Genomic DNA, 8,459 nt, shown 5'->3' on the forward strand with positions numbered 1-8,459 from the left:
ACCAAGGGTTTTCACCCATGAGTTCGAGACCATTATTCAAGCGCACCAAGTGGTATTTAATCCGACCAACCATTTATGAATCTATGTCTTTGATGAAAAATGGATTATATGTGCCCAAGAAATATTACATTCTTCTTAGTGTATGCACACATCTTGTATACAAATATACCCCCCCCCCCCTATAAGGAAAGATTGATTGATGGAGTCAATAGATGGAAATCTTGGTTTACCAATGGTTGCTTGACCTTCTATGCCATAAAATATATGGTCTAGAGTGCCATTCCAATCTGATGATTGGGTGCTTGGCATAGGGGGAGTGGAGCCTAATAGGAATGTTGAACGTTCAATCAATGAAGGAGCTCTCTTAGAGAAGACTAGGACTAGAAAGAAGGGATACCATTCATGCCATGTAAGGCCTATACAAAGATGCATCGATCCAGAACAGACTCCAAACATGTAAGAACCTTCCTTGGATACAAATACTAAAGTTGTCATGTGATTTCTCTCCCACTTGCCAAGCTAATGTTGACATGAATCCATGCCTCAACAACACCAAAAGTGAACCAAACATCCATTATATCAACTTTTACACTATCAACCTCAAAAAATAAACTCCGCTAAGAGTTGTTAAAGTCTAAAAGTCATCTGTCTAGCTAAGAAAAAATTAGCTAGCGTCCAACAATTGATTAGGGAGAACAAGTTGCCACTAGGAAAGCTAATCAAGTCTGAAGGCCAGGAGGCACCTGCCATGGAATCAGGGTTCGGATATGCCGACCTAAGCTTCCATGTCATATACACTCATACATATAACACTGATGTGAACTTCACTAGGTGATGGATAGCCATGGAGCTCATAAATCCTCCAGCATCAATCAAGACATCATCATTGCACCCTACACTAGGGACCATGGACTGGCTGGTATGAGGGTCACTGGCACTATCAAGAGCTCGTAAGGGGCCATCCGATAACAGTATGTTTACCTTGGTATTAGAACTTGATGGTGGATTTAGACCCTAACATTTTGGATCACCAACTAGCATTATATAGTTGCTCATAAGAACCTAATGACAGAAAAAAGAGCTTAGGTAAGGAGCCGTTGTGAGGGGACACTAGCTCATCACACAAACCTATGGAAAATCCTTGACTATATTTCAGGACAATGGTTGCCCATGTCTTTGATACTGCTGAATGGCATGTCATCCTAAATGCCACCCATGTGTGAACCACTGTTATTTCTCATTTACCTCTACCACCATAAGCAAAGGACGACACCTTCCTCTGAAACCTCTGCGTAAGACGAAGCCCCACCACTACCGGTGACACCGAGAGGACAAATGTTGGAAGAGGGACGACGTGAAGGGAACATGGTCAACACTTGCGTGTCGCCTAGAGGGGATACATGGGGTCTATTACCTAAAAAATAATTAGTCATACGATGTTGTTAATGCCCTTTCCCATAGTGTCTTAATTTTAATTCACATATTATTAAATTTTCATTATGTTTGTTTGATTACTTATACAATCGATTTTTTCATGTAATATGTGGTTTATCTACTTGTCTTAACTCTTCAATTTACCAAAGAAAAAAAATCTAGGGAATAGTTCACCTTGTAGACACGACCAAAACCACCCTCGCCAAGTTTATTTCCTTCTGAGAAGTTGTTTGTGGCATCTATAACCTGAGAGAACTCAAACATCGAGAGCTCAGAGCGACCCTCTTCCATCCTCCAGAGCATTATAGCTTCCTCCGTGCTAGGCGGGAAAACTTCTTGCAATTGTGAGCTTAGGATTCCTAGCCATGCATAAGTAAAAGCATTCAGGAGATGCTTAATTCAATGAAGAGGAGACAACATTAGATACCTTCACGTAAGTTCTTATAAAAATAAGTACTTAAAGTTAGCAGTAGATTTTGTCCAGCTAGTTTCTTTGCTATATGAAAACAACATATTAATCCATTAAACTTATCGTGATGTGTTACTTAGAGTCAGGTAAGCACAAGTTTGTCCAATTGAGATGATGTAGCTCTATAGAAAACATTGTCGGTAGAGCGTGTGTCATACTGATGTCTAGCTAATTTAATTGGCTACCTCATACAACTAACTTTAAGGCATGCAACTCTATGCCATAAGTGTATAATTAGCAATTAAACAGATGGAGATGACAAAATATATTGTTTGGCTAATGCTCCACATAATTTAAACATAACCCATATATTATTTATATTAAATTAAAACTTCAACTGAATTTGAATAAAACGCCAAATCCACATTGACATACTTTGATTAAACTGAAATTATTTAATGTGTCATAGTTATAGGTCTTGCTAGTTTTATTTGACAAAACAATTAATTGTTTCGGTAGCCACTCGAATCATCGCAGTTCCAAAGGTCTTTGTATAAATTTGAGTAAAAATTGGAAACTTGGTACCGCACAAAAGTGATTTTTGGTTTGGATATGCATGAGGGGAAGACTAGTTAACTTTGGAATACCACTAAAGGATAGACCTTTAAGGTAATTTATGAACATTTAGTGGCATACAAGCATTTAAGTATAAAAACTCTTTTGTTCTATATCCAAACCATCAAAATGCATTGGATGGTGAATATATACCAAGTTTCACTAATCCACATAATAACCTGAATGAAGTAATTTGAAGTCCGAGAAAAAAAATTCAAGTTGAAATATATACATAGTGAGATTTTAAATGGGATGGAAAAACTATTTACTTTCCCTATATTTGCTCACATTCAAAGTTAGACTTTATATTGACATCCAACTATCCTCATTCCCATCCCATTGTATGTATAGACTTAATCTAAAACATGCACTCCAGAAAGAATTTGAGGAATATATTAACATCAAACTGACCATGCTTCCATCCTGCTGTTTCTATTGTACTAAAGTAATATATCTCATGGAATGTGGAGATAGACGAACCTAATACAAAACTATGAATAGTTATAAATAATTACCACAAAGGAACCATGACTTGAAAAATGAACAGACTTGAAACTATGGCAACTCAATTTTGCCCAATATTTTGGAATGCGGCTTTACACGAGATTGAGATTTAGTTACGAAAAGCCAAACATGTGAAGATCGATAACAATGGTTCAACATTTATATTAGATGCTAAACCTTAGAAGAGATTAGAGGTATACATGATATATTGTTATATTAAATAAGTATTCAGAGCTACCATAGACCAAGGAATTCCTTACTCTTATGAAGGCGTCTTGATTGAGTCCAGATAATGGTAAGAAGGATGCAACATAATAGAAGTACCAGAGGCGCACTCACTGCAACTATCCGGATCATATTCTTGATACCTACATAGTAACAACAATCGATATCAATGCACAATTGTGTACATTTAAGCATATCACAAATTTATAAACATCACGCAATGAGTTTTAGCTAAAGGCTTGATACGATTTCTAACACCATTGCCCCTAATATTGGCGGTTCGAGAACTAATGGTTTAGGAGAGGGTGGGATGGAGAAAAGAGTGGGTGTTGGAAAGGAAAGATTTAATATTTTTAATGTGAACCTGTCATATGCAAAGAAGGAATGGTGGATATATTACACTCCCTAGTTAGGTTTCAGGAAAAAAAAATCCCCAAATTGTATTTCACAAGATATTTTGTGTTTTAAAGCCTAATTAACCCTTAATGTTTTGGGCAAAGTCAGGATAACACCCTCTAGTATAAACAAGCTAAACCACCCTCTTACATGTGTGAAAGCATTCACATCACCCTCAAGATCCGTCAAAGACAATTTGTATAGCGCCATTGCATATGTGTAGACTATTGGGTGGGGGTGGGGGGTGGGGGAGTAACAATGACATGTGATGCTAGGTCGTATGGCATTTCATGACGGCAAACAATCAAGGTCACATATATATGGAATACCACGCAAAAACAGTTTTGACAGGGTTTATTGTCTTGTGTGGTTTTGCATACCTTGCAAAAATCACCATCCATGCATAGGGCATGGGAGATATGTTTTGGTCGTTCGAATATTCAAAGTTCCAATGATTTGCAGGAAATGTTGGAGTAGTTCAAGTCAACTCTTCCAACAGCTCTTACCGATATTCTATCACTTTTGATGAAACATTACTCATTCGACTCATCTAACATAATAGTTCTTAGACGAAAACCTTATTTGATCTTCCAACTTAGCCGTGTCGGTTGTAAATAACCGGAAATTCACAAAAATAATTATGATCCAAAATTGTAGGTAATTCATATATTTCACATTTTCTTCGAAAGATCAAGTATGTTTTTTTCTAATTATGTTTAAGCCATCTTATGTTGGCTAGTTTCAAGTTGGCTATTTGCAACATTGATCCAAAGACCATGAGTGAGTTCTTTTGTGGCGGTGTGGACTTGATAATAAACCCCCAGTTTTTGAATAAAAAAGAAGGCAACATTCAGTTTACAATGTTTTTGTTGTACATTGTCAGTGTTCAACTAATTATATCCCATCTCGCAACAAAAAAAAAACCAATTCTATCCCCGCAAAAAGAAAATCTAGGCAAATATCTCAGCATGGCATAGTTCATGTATACCATACGAACTATCTGAATATGAATATCACTCTGTCGTGTAACTCCATAGTTAAAAGTGCTTATATGATGTAGATATATACCTCCTTTGCTCGGTGGACTCGCAGGGTTCGGTGGTGCAGGAGGCGCCGGCAGCCTCGACTTTGATGGCGCAGGTGATGGCGCCGGAGTTCCTTCAATACGAACCATGGCCTCGCCGATATAGAACGGATACACCTCGAATCGTATGTTGCATCTCAGCCCAGCCACCCTCTGTCCCAGTACGCCAGGTACCCTAAGGGCCATTTTGTCCATCTCAAGCCGGAGGCAGTTTATGCATCCGCCAGACGTCAGGTCTGGCGTGCACTGCGCCATGCTGTAAATCTTTGTTTGCGAATCGCCTCCATCGAACAAGGCCTCGCCGGTGGCTACCTTCCTGTGAGAGGCATCGCTCGCCGCCGCCGCATGCTCTGCAGTCTTGTTCATCAGCGTGTCCACGAGCACGTCGAAGCTGTTGGCCACTGCCGCAGGGTTCACCTTGTTCGTGCCATTGACGACGACCTCCGGCTCGTTATGTCCGGAGGAGAGGAAGTCCTGGTGGGAGAAGCGCACGATGCAGCCGTCGTAGAAGAGTGTGGCGTCCTTGTCATCCGGGCAGAGTGTCGACACCTCTACTGCGGCGGAGGTCAGGCACTCGTAGCAGGTGACGTTGTCTGGCGTGTCCCCGCGGCAGATGCCAAGGCCATAAACCCTATCTGGGGCGGCGCCCTCCCACGTCTTCGCGAAGCCATTCTCGCCACTGAAGGCGGCCTCGTTGACGAGGTATGTGGTGACACTCTGGACATTCTGTTGGTAGGTGCTGTTGGCTGCGTACTTGCCGGTTTTGCCGCAGACAGTGGCGTAGGTGTTAGCAGTGGCCATGGGTGGCCGCAAGCTGGAGATGACGAGGAGGACGGTGAAGCACCATGGTAAAGGTTCCATGGTACTAGGGCTCTCGGTGCGCTTCCCAAACTGTTTCGTACGCTGGTAGATATAGCTGTTAAGTTGAGCGTGAAGCATTGCATTATGCCCTTTACGTAGTGCCGCTGTCCCAATCAAACCTGTGCAGAATGCTATTACCGAAAAAGGTTTTCGCCCCGCTTTATAGATAAAGCAGACCACCAGAGCCACATAGTACAACAAATTCCACCCACACACATAAAGTACCACAACACAAAATACACACGGTTCTGCTGAGGGCACAGCTCAACAAGCCCTGAAAGAAAACAAAGGAGGCGGGTCAACCGCAGCATCCGAAGAAAACAAAGGGCAGAATGCTATTTTACGACTTAAATTTCAAGAAAGACCTGTTTCCCGCCGTTCACGGCTAATCGTGTACGTCTGGGCTGGCGAAAGCATATGCATGGCTGATGGCTCGCGACCGGTCGGCACGTTAGGATGCACGGATGACTTGACTTTGGAAGCAGCCTGCAGAGTCTAGGTCAGATTTCGGGCCAGTGAACAAACTTCGAACAACGAGCGGATATAAACCCAGTCGCACAAGACAGTTTTCCAAGACTGAGAGTGTCACATCCCCATTTTACAAATATCGCATGTGTCCTGGGGCATGGTACGTTTTTTTTCTTTTGACATCACCGGGCATGGTACATGTTATTTTCTCCGTCCTAAAATAAATGTCTAAACTTTATACTAAAGTTGAGACACTTATTTTGAGACGAAGGAAGTATATTTAAATGGTTGCTTGGATGCCCAGAATTAGAGGTGAGCTTTCTGAAAACCAGTCGTTGGAGGGTGTTTAGACAAACTAGTTTTGGTTAGTTTTCTTTTTTTCCTTTTTACGAGAAAACTTCCAATCTATTCATCAATTGCTAAGATGGTACAAAAAACACCATAAGTACAAAATTAGTTGCAGTTTCTTAGACCACCTAGCGACGACTAAAAACATTGGAGCGAGCCGAAGGCATGCCGCCGTCATTGCCCCTCCCTCGTCGGAGTCGGATAAACATTGTTGTACTACCTCCATCCTGGTTTATTGGTCCTCTTTGTAATTTGTGCTAAATTTTGACCAAAAATTTAACTGATAAAATATTAGTGCATATCTTATATCATTGGATTCAAATTGTACATATTTTTAATGACATAATTTTTTGTGACATGCATGAACTGAGATTCTAAAAACGAAGTCCTCCCGCCGGCAAGTGCCAGGATCCACCACGCCTCCATGGTCCAAGGACCATAGGAGGCGAGGCGGAACGGCGACGGCACCGACGAGAGATAGAGAAACACTAGATGAGCACTACTAGGGAAAAGCCTAGCAGCAGCGCAGGTTTTGGGCCTATCAGTAGCACGGGCAGGAGCGCTACTGATAAGGCGCTACAACTAATGCTTAGCAATAGCGCGTCTTGACACGCGCTACTGCTAAATTGACTTAGTAGCAGCGGTTCTTTAGAACATCGCTGCTGGTAATTAGTAGTAGCACTTCTCCTTACCCGCGCTACTACTATTATTTAGTATTTTATTTCTTTCCTTTTTCATGTTGTATTCATACACCTTTACACAAGTTTTCATACAACAGGAATTTAGAGATTGTTTTTACATCATAATGAGTTATTACATCATGGGGTGAAAGAACCGTGGACTAGTTTCAAGTGGATGTCCATCCACTTGAAACTAATCCGCGGTTCTTTCACCCAATGATATAATAATATCATCATCATCATCATATCATTAACAACTTAGCATCATAATACATCATTGTCATATAACACCTCCGCAATATCATCGTTTTCATCATTGACATCACATAACACCTCCTCAAGATCATCATTATCAACTCTAACACATTACCACATAATAAACATATTGTACCTCATAGGACCTATTACATTCGATTAAGACCTACTACATTTTTGTCACGCCCAATATGCGACACTATCCAAAAGGAACTCGAAGGTCCCACCAAGGATAGACCCGCATATTGGAACGCTTTTGCAAGGTGGATATCATTACATCAACATTATATAATAGATGGGGATAGATACAATGTCACATGAATACAACATCACAACATACAAGAACAACATCCGACTACGGATGAATCATAAATAGAAACTCAAACAATATCCACCCTGCTAGCCCAGGCTGCCGACCTGGAACCTATCCCCTGATCGAAGAAGCAGCAGAAGAAACTCAACGCAAGCAAGCATCGCTCTCGCGTCATGATCATCGCATAACCTGTACCTGCAACTGTTGTTGTAGTAATCTGTGAGCCACGAGGACTCAGCAATCCCATTACCATGGGTATCAAGACTAGCAAAGCTTAATGGGAAAGGAAGGGGTAAAGTGGTGAGGTTGCAGCAGCGACTAAGCATATATGGTGGCTAACATACGCAAATAAGAGTGAGAAGAGAGCAAGCGGAACGGTCGTGAACTAGTAATGATCAAGAGGTCATCCTGAACTCCTACTTACGTCAATCATAACACAGAAACCGTGTTCACTTCCCGGACTCCGCCGAGAAGAGACCATCACGGCTACACACGCGGTTGATGCATTTTAATTCGGATCAGGTGTCAAGTTATCTACAACCGGACATTAACAAATTCCCATCTGCCACATAACCGCGGGCACGGCTCTCGAAAGTTTAAACCCTGCAGGGGTGTCCCAACTTAACCCATGACAAGCTCTCGCGATCAACGAAGGAATAGACCTTCTCCCAGGAAGACCCGATCGGTCTCGGAATCCCGGTTTACAAGACATTTTGACAATGGTAAAACAAGACCAGCAAAGCCTCCCGCTGTGCCGACAAATCCCGATAGGAGCTGCACATATCTCGTTCTCAGGGCACACCGGATGAGCAAGACGTCGGGTTGGCATAGACCCTGGTTGCCCAGGGGGCGCCGGACATCGCTCGG

General features: G+C 41.8%; 1 pseudogene; it reads right to left on the minus strand.

The window, feature by feature from the left end:
- Positions 1-5,528, minus strand: part of LOC119360833 — a 9,722-nt pseudogene extending 4,194 nt beyond the window's left edge.
- Positions 5,529-8,459: the final 2,931 nt, after the last annotated feature.

Source organism: Triticum dicoccoides, chromosome 2B (genome assembly GCF_002162155.2).
Source record: "Triticum dicoccoides isolate Atlit2015 ecotype Zavitan chromosome 2B, WEW_v2.0, whole genome shotgun sequence".
In the NCBI taxonomy this organism is placed as follows: Eukaryota; Viridiplantae; Streptophyta; class Magnoliopsida; order Poales; family Poaceae; genus Triticum; species Triticum dicoccoides.